The sequence below is a fragment of the Aotus nancymaae genome, unplaced genomic scaffold (genome assembly GCF_030222135.1).
Source record: "Aotus nancymaae isolate 86718 unplaced genomic scaffold, 86718_ANA_hifiasm-v0.15.2.pri h1tg000010l, whole genome shotgun sequence".
NCBI classification, from domain to species: domain Eukaryota; kingdom Metazoa; phylum Chordata; class Mammalia; order Primates; family Aotidae; genus Aotus; species Aotus nancymaae.
Genome location: NW_026988421.1, coordinates 75,691,515 through 75,713,244, shown reverse-complemented (window position 1 = coordinate 75,713,244; position 21,730 = coordinate 75,691,515). Strand labels below are relative to the sequence as shown.

The 21,730-nt window shown below is 45.8% G+C and overlaps 1 pseudogene; it reads right to left on the bottom strand.

The window, feature by feature from the left end:
- Positions 1–21,730, bottom strand: part of LOC135273923 (uncharacterized) — a 61,077-nt pseudogene extending 39,347 nt beyond the window's left edge.

The following is a 21,730-nucleotide window of genomic DNA, read 5'->3' as shown; positions in this document are numbered from 1 at the left end:
AGGTGAGCAAAGAGCCTGCAGCCACTCAAGACAGGGTCCTGCAGACAGGCCTGGATCCAATGTCCCCAGAAGATGGGAGACTGCATACTTCAGGGCCATGGCCTGCCTTCCACTCACTCACTAGGAAGAGACAGACGAGGGAAGCCAGCAGGCCCTGCATGCCAATTAAGAGCAGCTGGAATGAAACCAGGTCAAGACAGGAATTGACAAGAGCCACCTCGAATCCTCCCATCACCGCCCGCCTCCACCTGCTCAGAAATGTCTCAGCCCTGAGGGATTCCCTTCCGTACAGGTAGCAGAGAGAAGGCCTATATAATGGTGGAATAAAAGGCGACTCAAAAGACATTCCCTTTAGGAATAAAGGGAGCTGGAAAAGAATGAAAGAAAGCGATCTTTTTATTGCAGCATTTTTTTCTTCTCTTACAAATCATTGTATCTGAAAGGTCACCCTGTGAGGTTGACGGCTTTCCTAAGAATGTGCCTTCTTTCTGTTCCCAATCATGGGGTCTGTGTGTCACAAGACAGAGAGGCCAATGTGGTGGCCGCTCACAAAATCTTAAATGGTGACCATGTGAATAGCTAAAAGGAAACGTTCCTAGGCTCTATTTCAATGTTGATGTGTTGCTCTGCGTTCAGGAGTCCCTCGCCAGTGCTGCCTTTTGAAAAGAACTCCCATATGGTGTGGCTCTGTGTCGCCACCCCAATCTCACGTTCAACTGTAATCTCCGGTGCTGGGGGACGGACCCCGTAGGAGGTGACTGGACTGTGGGGGTGCTTTCTCAGGGTTTAGCGTCGTCCCCCTAGTGCTGTCTCATGATAGAGTTCTCACAAGATCTGGCTTTTTAAAGGTGTTTAGCACCTTCTCTCTCCCTCTTTCTTCTCTCTGTCTCTCTCTCTCCTGCTCCACCATGGTAAGACATGCTTCTTCCCCTTTGCCTTCTGCCATGATTCTAAGTTTCCTGAGGCCTCTCAGCCGTGCAGAACTGTGAGTCAATTAAACCTCTTTTCTTTATATATTACCCAGTCTCAGGTAGTTCTTTATAGCAGTGTGAGAATGGACTAATACAAATCCTGAGTGAGAGGCTGGTTTTCCAGAGCATCTCAGGAGGCAGTGATTCTGGTTCGTCTATCCGTATGCCATCCTGTAACTACCCAACCATGTATCCATTCATTCTTCCATCCACTTAGCCACCCACCCATCCATCCACCCCATCTCCCATTCATTCATCCATCTACCCTTCCATCCATCCATCCACCCATCCATCCAAGCATTCATCTGTTCTTGTGACAAAGATTGGCTTGGTGCCAGGCTCTGTCCTGTAAAATAGGAATATAGCAGAAAACTCATAGACATAATCCCTAGCATTATGGAACTGGCATTCAAAGTGGGCACAGAGAAGTAAGCTAGTGTAGCAGAATGATTTGTTAGAAATGTTCTATAACGTGGATGTAAAACAGCTGTGTTTTATTCCTCCTCAAATACAACCAGGACTTTTGGTCCCAAAGGCATGGCTTCCCTTACCTGCTAGGTGAACATGTGAGTAAGCTTTTGTTTTCAAAAACCGAGGTGAGTGACCATGCTGGTCACTAAGAGCCACTCTTTAGACACTGTTTTCAGTCTGCGCAGGTTTTTAAAGACACTGGATCTCAGCAGGTGGGAGACGTGGCATCCTGTGTTGACGTTAACCACTCGCTTTCTGCAGACAGTTGGGTTCAGGAAACTTTTCTATGCCTAATAAAGAGGAATTGGGCTGGCAGCAGCTCACAACCTTGGCTGCAGATTAGAATCACCTGGAACTTCAAGTCTCTATCCCCAGCCTGCACCCAGACCAATTAAATCAGGAAACCTGGAAGTAAGAGCCAGTCAGCAGTTCTTAAAGTACCCAGGTGAATCCAATGGGAACAGCTGGTCAGAGATGAGGAGTTTGCAGCTTTGAATGCTGGAGACTGAAGAAAGTGTTGTGTCAGTCCCTCCAAATCAGCTGCAGGAGGGGAAGGGTTTGGGTTTCTGCTTCTAGTTGTAACCAGAAACCTCTCAGGCCCAACACTCCAAGGATGGATAGATAGGTCTCAGATGGGAATGGCAGTCTGGCACCCAGAAGAACCAAACATTTTTAGCCTGAGCTGCAGGCAGAGGAAAGGGCTACTGCAGGAGGCATGAAGGCAGCCTTCTCGAGGAAGCCATGCCGTTAACAGGCAGAGCAAGGAAAGGAAACAGGCAGCCAACGTGGGTCCTGTGAGCCTCAGGGCTCTTGTTTAGGGAGATCCCAGAAGCAACCAGACCTGGCTTCCTCATAAGCTGAATCTCAGGGCTGGATTGTGTATCATTTAGAAAGAATAAAAAATGTGTTACTTTTCTTGCCTTAAGCATCATGTAAGTACTTCATATATTTTCCCCACTCAGTGGTCACAGGGGGGCGGTGCTGTGAGGGGGAGACGCCAAGCACTAGTACTTCTCTGTTCCTACCATAGCCCCTCTGCCACCTATACCTGCCCTGCTCAGCTCCCAGCCACACCCCTACCCACCCCGCCCCGCCCCACAGGACACAGCCTCTGGGCAAGGGCTGGCAATGATACATCTCCTGATGGAGATACCTCCATCAGGACCCCCAGGGACAGGGACACTTTCACCCTCCATGGGAAGTGATAGGTTGGGACCTTGGGCTCCAGGCAGCCCCATCCTCTCAGGGCCATAAGAACTCTTCCTTGTACTATGACTCCCAGGGGTAGTGCTGCTTCCTCAGGCCAGGCTTCCTCCCTCCTACATTCTTGCTCCCTACCCATCCATCCCAGAACAAGGAATGTGAATGCTTCTGAACTACCTGTCCAGCCACTCTTTCTTCTGCAAACAGGCCTCTCTCCCATCCCTCTGAACTTCGCCTCACAGCAACTCTACACCCCAGTTTCCTCCTGAAGCATATGGCTTTAAGAACCTTCCCTTGCTTTCTATTGGGACTATGGACTGTATTATATAGAAATAAAATACTGTGAGGTTGCTCTCCCTGTTGGCACAGTCAACAAGGACCAGCCAGCAGCTTTGTAAATGGCTCCATTAAATCCCAGCTCTGTAGTGGGGCAAAGACTCCCATAGCCCAGAGCTTCTCAGCCTCAGCTACAATGATTATCATCTCAACAGGTTTGAAAATATGAGATGCCTGGACCCCCTACTTCCCAGACATTGTTTTAATTAGTCTTCGGTCTGGAGGAGGTGCAGAGAGCTCACCGTCAGGCTTAAGTTTTAAGCCCTCCCAAATGATGCTAACGTGTGGCTAGGGTTAACAGCCACTGCAGTGGAGCACACCAGGGTCTAATTTGCCAAAAGTCCTGCCTCGTTCTTCAAGGCAGCTTATCTGAAGAACCATGGTCAGGGATGGGACAAGATGAAATAAAGCCTTGTCACTCATTACCCTCCAGGGGGTCTGCAGGTTGCTGCCTGGTGTTCCCACTGCCTCCAAATTCCCCTCCAGGTGGCACCAGCTCTTCTAGGGCCACCCTCTCTCTATGAAAAGACATCTTCTGGGATAACTTGTGTTTGCCTGGTGAACTTGGTGGACTTCCCAATCAGGAAACTTTTTCTGATCACACAGGCTGTGAGGGGTGAAGCAGACACATCAGACCCAGCTCTGGCCCTTCCTCAAAGAGTCCCTTGTCCAACTGTAGAGATGAGCACATGACCCAGGGCTGACCTGTGCACAATGGCCTGGGAATACAGTGGGCGTTCAGGGAAGGGAATGGACAGGGTACTTGGCAGTGGAGACGGCAAGATCAAAGTCCTGCCTGGCTTTGGGGAAGATGGAAGAGGAAGGAGTGAGGGGAGGGCTTCCTGAGAAGGGGCAACAGATTATGGAAAGCCCCAGGGTAAGAAAGTGTGTAACTGCGGGTGTTGAACAATGAGAACACATGGACACAGGGAGGGGAGCATCACACACTGAGATCTGTGGAGGGGAACTAGAGGAGGGACAGCGGGGGGTGGGGTGTTAGGGAGGGATAACATAGGGAGAAATGCCAGATAAAGGTGATGGGGAGGAAGGCAGCAAACCACATTGCCATGTATGTACCTATGCAACAATCCTGCATGTTCTTCACATGTACCCCAAAACCTAAAACGCAATAAAATAAAAAAAAGATGCATCATAAAAAATAAATTTCCTTAAAAAAAAAAAAGAAAGTGTGTCATTGTGTAACTGTATGAGGAAGAGAAGATGGGAAAGATGGAAAGAGAAAAATGGTTTCATGGTCGGCCCCCTTCCCACTCACCCTACTGCCACCCCCTTGACTAAGGTCCCTGTCACCTAATCCCTGGAGTTTTGCATCTGCTGCCTCCTTCTTTTCTAACCCCCAGCTAAAAAGGGGGAGTAGAGGGTGATACCCATTCACTGGAGCATAATCCAAGCTATTACCTATCACATGATCACACCCAACCATTTGAATAATTCCTCAGTATCGAGTAATTTCTAGACCATGCACACATCTCCCTACATGGTTCACAAGTGGTCTTTTTATAGTCAGTTTGTTCAAATCAGTTTGTGCAATGTCCACACATTGCACTCAGTGATCTGTCTCTTAAGTTTCTTTTCACCTAAAAGTTACTTCCCCATCTCACCCCCTTTTTTCCACACTATTTCTTTTACGAAGACGTGGCGTCACTTGTCCTATAAAGTTGCTCAATTAAATTAAAATGGGGGCCAAGCCTGAAGAATTCCTGCACAGACAAAACCAGTTAGGCCTTCTAAGTGACTCTAACCTGGCGTGATTTGCAAATACAAGCAAAATTTAACTTGAGCTATTTCTTGTAAATGCTTACATTAAAGAAAAACAGAACCGAAGCTCAATGAATCAGAAGCAGCCAAAATACTTAATAATTGTATAATGAGGGGCTTTCCAGTGGGACAGACAAAACAAGACAGCTGTCTAACCCGTCACACATTTTCTTGGCTTTACCTCCACGTGCCTGTGAAAGCCTCTCCCTCGGTGGAGCTCCAGAACCACTGCTGGTTTGAAGCTGCCTAATTCACGAATCATTGTTTGTTCTAATAAACTCTAAACATTTTATTGTGCCTCAGTTTATCTTTTTAACAGACTTTTCCTCATTCTGATTTTGGCTCACTACATCCTTTTATGAGGTTTAATTTAAAAAAATAAATAAAAACTTAGATAATTGGCCAGGCATGTTTGCTGATGCCTGTAATCCCAGTACTTAGGGAGGCCGAAGCGGGCAGATTGCTTGAGCCCAAGAGTTCGAAACCAGCCTGGGCCATCTCTACCAAAATTAACATAAAAATTAGCAGAGCATGCTGGCACGTACTTGTAGTCCAAGCTACTCAGTGGAGCTGAGGTGGGAGGATCACCTGAGCCCAGTAAGTCGAGGCTGTAGTGAGCCGAGATCCCACCACTGCACTCCAGCCTGAACGACAGTGAGACCCTGTCTCAAAAAAAAAAAAAAAAAAAACCACTTGGAGAATCACAGGCAGGGAGACGTACCTGAGAAACATCCTCCAGAGAAACAGAATAAACAAAACATTAAGCTTCGTTTTCTTATGCTGATCCTCAACTTGTGGTTCGAAGTGAGAGGATGCAACTAGGTCTATTACAAGCAGACTCTGGGAATTCCAGACTTTCAGAATGTGACAAGAAAAGTAGTGAATGGGAACAAAGAGAGGAGGAAAATGACACTGAGGTTTCAACCAGCTCAGGAGAGGTGAAGAAAACCTACGTTTGAAAAGGGATTTTCCAGTCACTCGTCCCTCTGCAGCCTTTCCTAGGGAAAGAAAAGCCTGGCACAGCCACGGCCAGTGGTCTGCACTGCCCCCTGCAGGCAGAAATCGTTCAGCAGGGATGATGCACTTGTTCTGGTTCCCCGCATAGCTTTGGAGGAAGCAAGCCTGTCATGGGAATGGTTTCCAGGACTCCTCCCCAGGCGATTCACCTGACACCCTCACCTGCAGGCACAGGACCACCAGTACTGTCGCCCTAGGAACACGTCCCCCTGCACCTGGCACTAGAAGTAATTGGGAATGGAGGGGAAAGAAGGCTTAGAATATACAGAGCCAGAAGTTAAATCTGTGAAAAACTCTCCAAGTCATCAAATATATACAATTAATTCCACAATCTGGCATTCTCACTGGCATGGAAGTTCTCTACTCTCAAGAATATACTCAAGAACACAGAGTATTCAGTTGTAAATGCACCATTTTTTTCTGTGTTGATGGGAATTTGGAGGAATACAATTTTTCAGATTTCCCATTTGAAAAGCAGTCCTGCAGAATACTACAGTAAGTAGTCAGTATCTGAAGTTGTGTGGCTTCAGAATCCCATACGACGATCAATAATAAAACAAAAGTTTATCAACTCTGTTAGACAAAAGGTTAGCTTATCTTTATAATTTTTTTCTTTGAAAAATATTATAAAATTGCAATTACTTGGAGAGATGACCACAGCATATGAAGCCAAAAAAAAAAAAAAAAAAAAACTGTAGGCAGAGGTAAGTCCTTATAGAGATGTGGTGTTAGGAAGTTATTTCGTAAAAAATATTATGTCATCGTTCTGGGTTTGGGGATGTTTGTGGTATTTGGCACTTGCTCGATTTGTGTTTTATGTTTTCATATTTTAAATAAATATTCATTTTTGCACACACAAAAAAAGAAAACAAGTAGAAAAAAAATTGAAGTTATAAAACAGACGAATTAAGGAGTGATAATTAGCTTTGCACAGTTTGATTTAACAACAAAAAAAATTCTTTTAAGTAGATAGTGCTCTCCTAGGGCATTTTAATTATGACTTCATAGACACTGCTTGAAAAGGACCTTCGAGGTGATCTTATGCACTTTATTTCTCAGACAGCCCAGGGAACCAGGGCCAAGAAAAAGAAGCAAGTCCACAAGTCCCGCTGTGAGTCAGTGGCAAAACTAAAATTAGAAGCCAGGCCCCTGCCTCCCGACCACAAGCGCCTGCCTCCCAGGGCTGGTTTGCTGCCCGCCGAGAGGAGCAGGGGCTTTTCCTAGGGATTAGATCCATCACTTACTCTCAAACACACACGTTAACAAAAGCTCCTCTCTACCTCTGCGCCACAGCTCTGCATAGCCGGGTGCTCCAGACGCCGCAAACCGAGAGCCAGGCTTTTCCTTCACAGCGTTGTTCTTAATCCGTCCACTGCACCCTCCTTACAGGCAGGGTCTGAACTTCCCGGCTTTCTTCCTGCTGCTCACAAGGCTGCCGCGGCAGATGCCGCGGGGGCCCCTGCTGGCCAAATGGAATATCACAGTATCACAGACCTGGCCGTCCCTCCTTTTTTAAAAATATGTAGAGAGATGGTAGATGAGATGATAGATGATAGATAGATATAGATAGATGATATAGATAGATGATAGATAGATAGATAGATAGATAGATAGATAGATAGATAGATAGATAGATAGATAGATAGATGATCGATAGATATAGATGATAGATAGATAGATAGATAAATTGATTGATTTTGGGCCAGTCCCCAGCGGTTGAAGGATTCTCAGGTAAGATAAGGGACCAAAATGGGACAACTCTCCACAATTAGAGGAAAAAGGAAATGTTCTATGAGAGTCGTTGTGTTCATGCTCAGTCGAGACTATGGCAATCAGAATTCCATCCACAAGATCCTGAAAGGACAAAGCTGAGGTCGTGCAACCCAGAACTGTGCCTTGAAATTTAACGTGCATAGACATCACCTGGGAATCTGATAAAAATGCAGATTCTGGTGAACTAGGCCTAGGGTAAAGCCTAAGATCCTGCATTTCTATAAGCCCCCAGGTGATGCTGCTGGTCCAAGCATGAGATTTATAGTAGCAAGATTCTAGATGAAAGTGCATGGACTTTGCAGTCAGACCAAATTGTGTGAGCCTCAATTTTTCCACTTACTAGCTGTGTGGTCCCAGACAAGGACTTAAATATACTGAACCTTGAATTTCACATATGTAAAATGGGCATGACCCCACCTACCTCATGTACTTTTGTGTGGACTGTATAGATGGCATATAAAGGTGCCTTGTGTGGATGCAGTGGATAATCAGTAAGTGGTGACTGTCACCATCAAGGGGACTTTTCCCAATAGGTTCACAGCTTCAGCAACTCAGCGCCCGTGGATACTGGATATGGATACTGATTTACACAAACATGTAAATCACAGCATCTCAAACTTATGGGTGTCATAGTTTCATTTATTAGTCCCTGGCTGCCAAGGTTAGACCCACCTATATCTGCAAACCCGGAGGCTTATGGTCAGTTTAGAGCTGAACCCTTAGCAGTGGTCTCAGTCATCCCTGATGAATGCACATCTTCTCTCACATCCAAACTGGAAAGACACAGAAGAAATAAGATTGATGCCTTGTCACCACACTGGAGGTGAGCTGTATTTCACATGTGTGCTGGGCAGACAATGAAACGTGACCAGCAGATAAATAGTCTAAGAGAACATAGGGAAAGACTCGATGCTGTGGAGCTAGAGGGTATGGGTTCATGTACTAGCATCAGTATTCTGTAACAGCAATATCAACAAGCTTAGTAAGCTATTTGAGCCTCAGTTTCCTCATCTGTAAAATGAGATGATGATGATGATGATATATCCAGATTAGACACAGAATGTGAAGTGCTTTGAAAATGATCATCCCCCTTGCCTTGGCTCCTCTTGTGTGAGAGAGCTTGGAATTTCAGATAAATGGAGACCCTTTCTCCACTGTTAGTTCTGTATCCATGGATCCAGGAAGTTAGAGGCAGAAGATGTTACAGAAATGTCCATTTGTAAATAAAGCAGAGTGCAATGTATTAGACAGTCAAAGAGTTTAGGTCCCTAAGTGTTGAAGGCCTATGTCCACATCTGAATGACATTTTGAAGCAAAGAGTGACTGAAACAACCTAGGTCCCATCTCCATAGCAGAGTGCATGCGACCCTTCTGCACTGGCTGCAGCCCTCTCCATCCCTGATGAAGATGTGCATTCATCAGGGATGACTGAAACCACTGCTAAGGATTTAGCTCTAAACTGACCATAAGCCTCTGGGTTTACAGATATAAGTGGATCTAACCTTGGCAGCCAGGGACTAATAAATGAAACTATGACACCCATAAGTTTGAGATGCTGTGATTTACACCTCTGTGTAAATCAGTACCCATTTCCAGTATCCACGGATACTGACGATAGTACAATAACCCAGACCCTCCAGCTCACCCTGACTCCATCCCCAGAAATGCAAACTCCTGCAGCTCCCCAGGAGGGTGTCCTTTCACACCTGTGCCTGTTCACATGCCACTCACTTTCCCCTCCCTCCATCTTCCCCAAACTTGTGACTCAAGGACTAGGGAAGGCTCTTTGCTGCAACAGAAAGAGGATGTCAGAGAGCTCACAGAATTACTGGAAAGGATAGAGAAAGCAGCTCGATGGTGGACAGGATGAAGAAAAGCACAATCAGAACCACAAGCAAGACTATAGCACAGAACCATCCAGGGATGAACCCTCTGCCACCACCTCCAAGCACCTGAAGCCATCAGTGTATGCGCGGCCAATGCCACGGTTCTGCAGGCTGAGCCTGCTCCTGCACTGCCACCATCAGCAACACCCCATGAGCATCACAGTAGAACCAAACCTTCCCTAACACACCTTCCTCTGTATCACACACACACACACACACACACACACACACACACACACAGAAGTCCTTGAACTGTGCTCCCAGAACCCCTTAAACTTAGTCATATGGTTTTGTATTTTTCTGACTAAGTTTCTATGACTGTCTCAGGACAAGCTTCCCCAAAGCCAACCTTGAGAGGAGGAGTCATGTCATGTCCATGTGATTTATGAAGGATGTTCTCCCAGGGAAGATAGTAAGAAAGCCAGGGGGTGGGGAAGTGGGTAGGATCAGTAGAGGAGGAAGCCAAGACAGGGAATGATCTCAGGCAAAACTGAAGCAGAGGGTGGCTTCAGGCTGACCCCCCGGGGGAACTCAAGAGGGTAAGCTACATCTCAGCATTGTGCCAACCCAAAGCAAGTGGCTGTGCTTCCAGACCCCATACCTGAATGGCCTGCCCTCATGGCAGCCAGGGCTGGAGAAGGAGGGCAGAAACATAAACTCTGAGACACCTCCTTGCAAAGTGACTCCAGTTGCCCTAGAACAGTCCTCTGAGGAGGAGCAGCTGCCGTGGGTTATTGAAAGTGCCACGTCAACAGCAGTGATGGCAAAACGGGCTCCTGTGGATGGGGCAGAGCCATGACGCTGTCTGCTCCCGTGAGCTCACTAGACCCCGCCAGCGTAGCCTATGTGTCTAATTCACCTGAATGTTCCCAGCACCCAGCACTGGGCAGGAGCTTAACAGGCCACCAGAAAGTGTCCCAAAAGTGAATAAAAGCTGTCTAGGTAGGGCATATTGTTTTCAGGGTGTAAAATGAAGTAACAGGAACAACGACAGACCCAAACAGTGGGAAAGCAGGCAAGGGTGAGCGCATTCCAATCTGGATTTACATTGACAAGTCGTGGCCAGCGTGTCTGAGGTCAGAGGCTCCCTGTGATTAGCAAGGATCTGGTGGAGTCTCCTGTCCCTGATCAATGAACTCTCATCTCCAGAGCAGTGAACACAGTTTTGGATTTCTCAGACACAGCAGCGCTACAACTTCCCATCCCTCTGGGAAGAGGATTGAAGCTGGAACTAATGTGAGTGGCTTTCTGAAGTCACATAAAATACCCAAAGGACACGGACGAGTGGCTGCAGTGGCTCACTTCTCCGCGCCTGCCAGCAAGTGGAAGGCAGGACTAGACGGACTCATAAGCTGCTGACGGATGTGCCTTCAGGGACAGCACCAGAGGAATTCATCCAGGCAGCCTCTGGAGGAAGGGCTAATTTTAGTCCCGTGCCTTGGAATTGACCAAACCCAGAAAAAGTGCAGAGCCCGGAGGCAATTTCCTGCTCCCATTTTAGAGCGGAGAAGAGGCAGAGTGGAGTGATTTGGCAAAGACCTGTTTGTGGATGCTAAAATGTTCTGAGACCTTTCAGTCTGGGACATAGAGGGTGGCCCCAGGAGTGCGGCAGACCACCAAGAGAGGGGACCACCAAGCAAGGCCCTCCTGTAGGTCACCATGACCAGTCATGCCATCTGTGGTTTTGTGCTTACCACCCGCATTGGCCTCTGGAGTTGAGGGCTGCTCTAGTGGTGAATTGTAAGTGTCAACTCAGTTGGGCCCTGGTACCGAGAAATGTGGTGAAAATTGATTCTGGATGTTTCTGTGCAGGTGTTTCTGGATGAGATTACCATTTAAATAGATGGACTTCGAGTAAAACAGATCACCCTGCACTCAGTTGAAGGACAGAACAAGAGACTAACTTCCCTGGAGCAAAGGAGAATTCTGCAGCAAGGCCTTCAGACCTGACTGCAACATCAGCATCTCCCTACATCTCCAGTCTGACGGCCCACCCTGGGTTAGCTTCCAGAGTCACGTGAGTCAAGTCCATAAGTAAATCTCTTGTATATGTGTATGTGTATGTACATATGTGTGCATATGTATACACACACTCGCATTGGTTCTGGTTCTCTGGAGAACCCAAATACACTACCATCAACAAAATCTTCAGCCCCTGCTGCTGGAGACCACAAGACTGTGCCTTAAGAAGCAGCCAGCAATGCCAGAGAGGCAGATGCAGGTTGGTGGGTCATGTGATAGAGCACCCAGCAGGAGGTGTTAGAGGCTTCCAATGTGGCTCACCTGGCAGAGGATGGCACCAAGGACTCTTGGGGAGGCCCCAATAAGTGAAGACCTGACAGAGAGACCAGGTACAGCACATTTCCAGAGCCTGTGGCCAGGATGAGACTGATGTCTGAGAGCCAGAGGATACACACCTGGCAGATGGTGTCAGGAGAGGCAGGCACAGAAGCAGTCTAGGTGACGTCTAGCTGGAGTCTACTCTTGAAGGAATCTGGTAGGAACCTGTTCAGTAGCAACCTGCTGCTGATGCCTCTAGCAGGTCCTCCCATCCTGGCACTATGGGTAACCAGCAAGGTGTCCTACTCATTTTGGGTGCAAGCTGTCTCTCAGAGGAAGGCTCAATGCCAGCAGGGCCATGGCCAGGGGACAAGGGCTTCTATCCTTCAGCTTTCTCTTTCCAAGGGCTCTCATTACTTTCAATGCATTAACACATCACAGTTTCGCATAGTACAGTGATGGCTGCAAAGGACACTCAGAGAAACTGAGAGCTCAAATCCCGGAGGCTCGTGGAGAGCAGGCCTGGTGAGGACACAGCGCCATGCTCTGAATGTTAAGGGTCCTTGACCAGCAATCAAGCCAAGGGGCAAAGATGCTTCCCAAAGGGCCCTGGTCCTCCAGAAGAGAGATAGGCCACAGTCACTGTGGGAGAGGGGACGGTGCTACAAGGACATAGAGAAGGTAGGAGGTGAGAGCAGGCAGGACTCCAAGAGGGGCCTGGGAGGAGGGAATGAGAAACACGGAAGCCCAGGGCACTGCTGGGGGCAGCCCTGCAGGCCAAGGACTAAATCAGCGACTTGAGAGACTCAGAACAATTCCCCAGGACCCTGAGCAGTCAGCAAGGGCGAGGCAGGGCCAGGGGAGAGGCTGGGTGGTGACAGGAGGAGGAGGGGCCTCGTTTGGTGCTCCACTGGGCCTGTTCTGGCACCCGCATGCACACACACACACACACAGACACATACATGGATACACTCATATAGACACACACACAGACACACACAGACACACACACATAAACACACACACATAGACACTCACATAGACACACAGACACAGACAGACACACACAAAGATACAGAGTTACAGACACACACAGAGAACACAGACACACACATAGACACACACAAATATACAGAGGGACACACACACAAATACATACAGAGACACACACACACAGAGATGTACACAGGCACAGATACACAAACACATAGAGACACACAGACATACAGGCACAGATACACAGACATACACACAGATACACACATAAACATACAGACACACAACACATACAGATACATATGCACAAGCAGATAAACAAACATACACAAACATACACAGATACACATACAGGTACACACAGATACAAAGAACACACACTGACACACAGATATACACAAAGAACACACACACAGAGACACACAGGCACAGATGCACAGACATACACACAGATACACACATACAAAAACATACAGAGATACACATGCAGACACACAGACACACAGATATACAGACACAGATACATACACAGACACACACAGATAGACACACACAGACAGGCACACAGATACACACAGACAATATACACACATACACACAACCACAGATATGCACACATATAGACACACAGCACACAGATATATACACACAGGTAGACACGCACACAAACACAGATAAACACAGAGACAGACACACACAGAGACACACAGACATAGAGACAAAGACACACACAAACACAAACACAGATGCACACATACTTCCTAATTTTTGCCCTAGACCTCCCTCATTCAGAAATCTAGACATGAAGCACACATCAGGAATGTTTTCACAAGGAAACTAGAGAAACTGTAGATCAAATTCTTACCTTTTTGAAATTTTTCTCAAACCTTTTTTTTTAACCATAGAAAATTTCTAACATATACACAAGTAGAAGGAATAGTGTCATGAACCCCTAAGTACCCATCACCCAGCTTCACAATTACCAACGCACAGTTGGGCTTTATGTTAGAAGGCTGTAATCCAAGTGTCAGTGACCTGTTCAGAAGACCACAAGTTAGATGAAACCAGTTCACCCTTGCCCACTGCAACCCCTGGGCTTGATAGAGACCCTCCAAGTTGGCAAATGAAAAAGAACTGGAGAAGAGAACAAGATAGTTATATTCTGCTGGGCAGCACCAAAAGGAGCCTGCACCTGGAGCCCTGCAGGCTGAGCCCTGAGAAGGGCATGCACACCCAGCTTGGCTGGGGTCTGAGGGTAGACAGCAAGCCGTCCCACATCCCCCACATCAACGCAGAGGAAGAAAATCCACATGAAGCTACCCAAGGTACCTGTTCTCCCAAGGTATTTCCCATACATCTGGATGGAGACAGTCCAGAAAGAAGACGAGCCCTTTCCTGGATGTCTTTGAAAGAGAGCAAAGCTGGAGTGTTTTGAAGCTGGGATGAGACTATGGGCTGCTACTGTGTGAATCCTATGGCTGAGAGCTATGGAGGGAAACCTTAGCCAGCATCCATCAGGGAAGCAGGACAGCACCCAAGGATCAGTGGATGTTGAGAAGGATGGAACATCTCCTGTAAGGCAGACACCTAGCCAGCCCCATCACATGCCAGGATAAGTCATGAATCCCCCAATGCAGTAAATCCACCTTACGAAGAAGACAGGGTAATGAATTGGCTGAGGTTAACCTGAAATAGCCAAATTTTATTCTCAGCAAAATGGGAAATTGATATAAATCGTGTTCAAAAATCAAAGTTGCATTTCTTGCACGACTTCCATAGTTATGATGATTAAATGCCATAATCCTCACAAAGATATCATCCGATTCTCACTATCCAGTGCCCCACAGAGGAGGGCTCTTAACCTTGGAAACACAGACACCCTATTTAAAACACAGCAATGCAGAGGTCCACCCCACATCAATGGTATCAGCATCGCTTGAGTCGGAACATTGTTGTTTGTTTGTTTGGATTATTCTAATGTGAGTACAACTGGAAATTGCTTTAGATCTTCCTGTTCACACCTGGCATGTAATCCTGCAATGTACCGGCAGGACAGACAGAAGCCCACAACTGAAGATCTTTCACCTCTTTTCAAGATTGTTTTCTATCCTTCTGTTCTTGTGAAGTTTCAAATGCAGCCATATCAGACTCAGCCTGAAACCCCAACTATAGTTAAACTTCACCTCTCCCTTCTAATTTGCCAGAAATCACCTTAGTAATTTCATCTCATGCTCCAGTTAGCCAGTGAGGAAATGACAGTAGTCATTTTGAATGGCTATCCCCTACTTCTGCAGAAACTGTAAAACAACTACATGGAGAAACTGGACAGAGTTTTCTGGTAGGTGGGACCAAAAGTCTACATGTTGTCTCAGCAGCAGAGCCCCAATTTCCAGCCCAAAATGACTCATGCAGGGATCCTGAACTACAGGTTCCGTTAAAGAACTGCGAGGGAGCCCAAGACAAGAGAGCTCAGAGTGTGCTGACTACAGTCGTGTCCTTCTCTGAGGAATCCCGGAAGTCTGTTGTTTACTTGGTCTTTGGAGACACCAAAAAGGAAAGAATCTACTCACTCCATAGGGAGAGTGGAGAAAGCTGGAAGAAGTGGAATCGACCTTTAATTACAGACCATTCAAATGATCACAGTCGCAACAGAAATGTACCAAGAATGAGTTTATTGCTAAAAATGAAACCAAGTGGAACACAAAGAAATGGATCTAAGGCAACATATCAAAGGGTGTCATAAAGGAGGAGGTAGCGTGCCATCCCGGGGTTCAGTGACTACTGCCATGTCCGTCTCTCTGGGTATGGAGGGAAAAGGTGAGGGTCACCTCGTGGTGGGGTCACGTAGACTCCACAGCAAAGTTTCAATGCTGGAGGTTTGCTGTGAGTTATGGCTTCTGCCTTCAAAGCAAGAGAAAGAAGCACATTAACTGATGTTCTAAGGGGACCTGGAAAGGTGACTGTGGTAGATGAAACAGGAGAATAGTGCCGGGCACAGTGGCGCGTGCCTGTAGTCCCAGCTACTCGGGAGGCTGAGGTGGGAGGATCGTTTGAGCCCAGGAGTTCTGGGCTGTAGTATGCTATGCCAATCGGGTGTCCACACTAAGTTCAGCATCAATATGGTGACCTCCCAGGAGCGGGGGACCACCAGGTTGCCTAAGGAGGGGTGAACCAGCCCAGGTCAGAAATGAAGCAGGTCAAAATTCCCGTGCTGATCAGTGGTGGGATCACGCCTGTGAATAGCCACTGCACTCCAGCCTGAGCAACACAGCAAGACACTGTCTCTAAAAAAAAAAGAAGAAAAAATAAAGAAAGAAAAGGAAACAGGAGAATAGGCAGAAACACAACCTCTGAGAATCTAAGAGGGCTCAAGTTTGGCAAGACAAGTTGGGATGCTGTGATATTATGATATAATAAGAAATATATATTTGGTCTCTGCCCCAGGTTCCTGAGACAGCGCTCCTAAACCTTTGTAGACAGTGATGCTAGGAGAATCTTTTTTCTAATATTTGGTCTCTGATAAGGGTTCCTGACACAGAGCTTTGAAGACCTTTGTTAATTTCCTGGATGATAGGAATACATTTTGTTCTAACTCTTGGTGGGTTCCTGGATCCAGCCTCAGCAGGGGGTTTGGTTGCCAGTAGAACCCACCATGGGATTAGAGGGTTGGAAATTTCAGTCCCACCCCAACCTCTGGGGAGGGAGAGGGGTTAAATATTGAGTTCATCATCAATGGCCAATGATGTAATCAATCATGCCTATGTAATGAAGCCTACACAGGACAAGGTTCAAAGAGCTCCTAGAGTGATGAACACACGGAGGTACCTAAAGGGTGGGGCCCCAGAGAGGGCAGGGAATCTCCACACCCCTTCCCACACATCACACTCTCTGCATCTCTTCCATCTGGCTGTTCCTCAAGTACTTTATGATAAACTAGTAAGAGTAAAGAAGTGTTTCCCTAAGTTCCATGAGCTCAACCCAAGGAGAGTGTCATGGAAACCCTGATTTATAGCTGGTTGGTCTGAAGTCCAGGCAACAACCCGGGGGCTTGTGACTGGCATCTCTGCAGTGGAGGCAGTCTTGTGGGCCTGAGCCCTTGACCTGCAGGGTCTGACTCTAATTCCAGGTGGTGTCAGAATTGAATCAAACTGTAGGATATCCAGCTGGTGTCTGCTGGAGAATCGGTTGTTGGTGGAGAAAAATATCCCACACATTTTTGTGATCAGGGGTCAAGTGTTCAGTGCTACGTGTTGTATGTCAATAGGAACAACTGGGGTTTTTTCCATCTCTTACAGAATCACCACAGGACTAAGTTCCCCCTCCACCCCGCCACCCACTACCAACAAGATGTATTGTTTGTCCTTCTCTGCTGACCTGTATAGATTACCCAAGAGTTCCTAACCTGAGAGCCTTAGGGTGCTTCAGCCAATGGGAGAGATTAGAAGGAGGGAAGAGGGTGAGGTTTGGATACTTATTTATTGCCCCTGCCACCTCCCTGCAAGGTTGCCTCAGGCTGGCCTTGGCCCTGGACACAGTCCCGCCCTGCCCTTCCAAAACAGCCAACTCTGTGTGTGTTTCTCTTCTGATCCTAAACTGTTCCCTCCTTTGTTGTATCCCAGGCAGGTAAAGGCTGGGGTGCTACTAAGCCCTGGGTCACTAGGTTTTCCGCTATGACTCTCCTGCACCCCTACCTTTCTAAATGTACCCTCCTTAAGTGACCCTTTTTTAAGACTCCCCTCTCTTTCCCATAAGAGCTGTAACTAGTACAGACACCAGCACCTCCTGGATCTTCTTTTCCCAGCCATCCTCAGGGGTCTCTGGAAAAAGACAAATTACTGTTCAATAGAACCGAAGAATGATTCCACTGGAAGAAAAGAAGCTTGCAAAGGTCTATGAAATGTGTCTCTAACTTCTCTTCAAGTCACCATTGTACTTTCAAGTACAATTGGCTAAAAATTAATGTTCACGGGCTTTTTAAATTGTTTGGAGTAATGGTATCTCCCTTAGACCAATAATTGAATTGCCTAATTGAGAACATAAATCTCCATCGTGAATAGTGACATTTTCTCTTTAACAGCTATGTGCGTTCCATCCGCTAGCCTGGGCTTCGTTGTTTCTATGTATGTGTCAGGTAAATGCTTTTAACACCCAGCATTCCTCCCTTGGTAGGTACTAAGTAATAAAGGTTAAGTTGTTCTGAAAATGATTTTACATTTCCGTTTCAGCTATGAGTTAGTATCTGCTTATAAAATTAAGAATGATTCTAACACAAAACATCATCAATTAGTTTTCCGATGGGCCATTTGCTCAGGGATTCCACGCCTCTTGAACAAATTGCTCAGCTGTTCACAGAAAACGGTATTTTGTTAGGCAGACTCAGGGAGGTGTCTGATTTGTTCCTAAAATAGTGTGCTAGAGTCAGACTCTAGGCTATTAGCTCACAGATTTTTTAAAAAATAAATTGAGTTATATATTAGAATACTAATTTTTTTAATTGTGGTATAATATGTTGGTTGTTCTGATTATTTTCTTTGCCATAAGTTTTTCCAGCATTTCATAAATTAGAAACTAGAAATAAATGAAGAGGCATAATTATCCCAAAGAACTTTCTGTGGCTCTGTTCAACAACCAGCTACCAGTTAAAACATGAAGCTGGGTCGGGCTCAGTGGCTCACACCTGTAATCCTAGCACTTTAAGAGGCCAAGGCAAGCAGACTGCTTGAGCTCCCTCAGGAGTTCGAGCCCAGCCTGGGAAACATGGTGAAACCTGTCTCTACAAAAAATACAAAAATTAGCTGGTCGTGGTGGTGCACACCTTAGTCCAAACTACTCAGGAAGCTGAGGTGGGAGGATCACTTAAGCCCAGAAGGTCAAGGCTGCAGTGAGCTGAGATCGCACCACTGCACTGCGCCTGGGTGACAGAACTAGACCCTGTCTCAAATAAATAAATAAATAAATATACATACTTTTTAAAAATATAAAAATATTTAAAAATTTTAAAAAGAAAAAATGAAATACAAGGCTGAAAAGCACACATGGGCCCATCATAAGGGCTTGTGTTCCCCTGCCTTATCAAATTGCCCAGCAGCTGCCCAAGAAAAAAAAATTGTTAATGACACAATGAAAAGCAATAATTGCAGCCAATCGGAATAAGCCAAATATAAAAACCCATGAAGATGTAAGAAGCGAGAAATCAACCAGAGGCTTGTGAGCATAAGGACATAAAAGGTAGTTAACAATAAACAATATTGATTAAAAGAGTCGGGGAAAGACAAATGAAGAACAAACCAAGTTATGGAAGGTCTAGGCTACATTTTGGCCAATAACCAAGTTATTAGTACGATTGTCCCATAGGGTGCAGAAGTGTCCAAAACCCTTGGCTCATGGCTGAGAATCTGGACAGAATGTCTCCCTTATGAAGAATTAGGCTGTGCAAATGTTTAAATCCTGCCTTAAGGGAGGGGTATAGTATAGTGTATAAAAATCCCATTTCAGGCCGGGCACGGTGGCTCACACCTGTAATACCAGCACTTTAGGAGGCCAAGGCAGGTAGATAACTTCAAGTCAGAAGTTTGAGATCAGCCTGGCCACTGTGGTGAAAACCCATCATTACTAAAGATACAAAAAATTAGCTGGGCGTGGTGTCAGGTGCCTGTAATCCCAGCTACTCAGGAGGCTGAAGCAGGAGAATTGCTTAAACCCAGGAGGGGGAGGTTGCAGTGAACCAAGGTCATCACACCACTGCACTCCAGAGCCTGGGTGACAGAGCAACCCTCCATCTCAAAAAAAAGAAAGAAAAAGCCCATTTCAGGCCTACATTCATACACACACATATACGCACACAGACACACAGTTTCATGACTCCAGATCTTTGCTGACGCCAATTGTTTATTCTTCCTGGAAACCTCCTCTCTTCTTCCTCTGCCATTTAAGTTCAGATTTATATTGATGACCCCCAAGAATCACTCTTCCTTCTATATTCTATTGCCTCCTTCTACCTGGGGGTGGGGAAACAGGAGATGAATAATCTCTGCTAGCCTCATTCTACAGAGTGATAAGGGCTCCCTCAGCCTCTTCCTCCTCAGCTTCTCTCTAGGGGGTCCCGATGACTGAGGGACCTCTGACACTCGGTGCCTCCAGGGGAAGAAAGTTCCCTTCAGAAGAGCAGCTGGCACAGCCAATTTTGGGTCTGTCTCTGCCTCTACCACCTCACGCCCCTTCACATGGTCTCCTGAGATGAGCTCATAAACCCAGCAAGGCCGTGAGCTCATCTTGAGATCAAGATATTAATAGAAGTCTCCACTCATGGGAGGGCTTTCACAGCTGCTACTCAGCATGGTCAGCCAAGAGAAGACATGGAGTCTTACTGAGTGTCTATTATGGACAGCATGCTTCACAGATAATGTCTTCTTAAAGCCTATCAGCTTAAGCCTACTAGCAATACACATGCAGCCAAAGTTAGGGTTATTATCTTGTTGGAGCAAGAGAGCACGTATGCGAGAGGAATCATGGAACACGAAAAGGTAAAAGTTAGGAAAGCATATTTACTAAGACTGGGGAGCTGGAGTTAAATATTCTCGGCAGGGATTGGTCAGACTCTGGAAACTAGGGAGTTGCTGAAACAGTCAGTGATTTTATCTACAGAACGCAAAAGTCACGAGACGTACACCTGTGTTCATAGCCGCATTATTCTTAATAGCCAAAAGGTAAAACCAATCCAAGTGTCCATTGACAAATGGATAAATGTGATGTATACATACTATGGAATATTATTCAGCCTTAAAAAGGAAATTCTCACACATGCTACACATGGATGAACCTTGAAGACATTATACTAAGTGAAATAAACCAGACACAAGAAGACAAACTTTGTATGATTCCACTTATGTGAGGTACCTAGAGTAGTCAAACTCATAGAGACAGAAAGTAGAATGGTGGTTGCTGGGGACTTGGAGGAGGGGAGAATGGGGAGTTATGTTTAACGGGTACAGTTTCATTTCTGCAAGATGAAAAGGGTTCTGTGGATGGGTGATGGTGGCGGTTGCCTAACAATGTGAATGGACTCAGTGCCACCAAACTGTATACTTAAAAATGGTTAAAATGGTAAATTTTATGTTATGTATATTTTACTATATTTTTTTAAAGTCATGTGGAATGACTGTGAGATCAATTTGTCTGATGTCCTGTCTAAAAAACACGGGTCTGCATGTGCTGGTTAGAAAAGTTTGAGTTTAGACACTTTCTCCTGCATGCTGTGGCTTGGCTCGGTTTAACTGTTCTGCCAAGTCACAGAGCCGATTTGCGAGATGTGATTTCTGTTTTAATTCTCAGTTCCCCCATCTCAGACTAGCTGTCAGCAGAGCCGTTTTTTGCTTTCTCAATCTCATTTTTTTACTTGTTTATTACTCTTAACAACTCAAAGTAGTACTAGATTCAAGATTCCAACCCAAAGCTGCCAGAATTCTCAGCATGGACTTCTCTATCATAGGGGTCCCCAAAAGGTGAAAGCAGGTCCTTAAAATGTGCACAATCTGTCTGTTCCTAATACATCACAGATGTAATTTCGTATCAACTATTCCAGGAACCCTAAAATACTCAGATAAATATGGCATTGCCTGACTTCCAGGACCTCACAGACTGAAGGGCAAAACATATAAATACACAGCTACGTGTAGGAAATATAATAAATCTAGAAGGTAAATGATCATATGCCCATGTTAAATATCTACATAATTGTGGTACTACTCACTTACATCTGGTTAGAAGCCTTTCACAAGGAGGAGATCTCCTTTTTCTAGAGCTGAGATTCAAAATTAAAATGGAACACTACTAGAAAATTTAATACATTCACTTAGATTTCTCCGAAGTATAAACGATGGTGCTAAAAGAGTAGATTTAGATAAAGCAGAGAAAGAAAGCAAACTAATTTCTAACAGATGTATCATAATTTAAAGCAGGAATCGGCAAACTTTTTCTGTAAAGGCCCAGAGAGTAAATATTTAAGGCCTTACGGGCCAT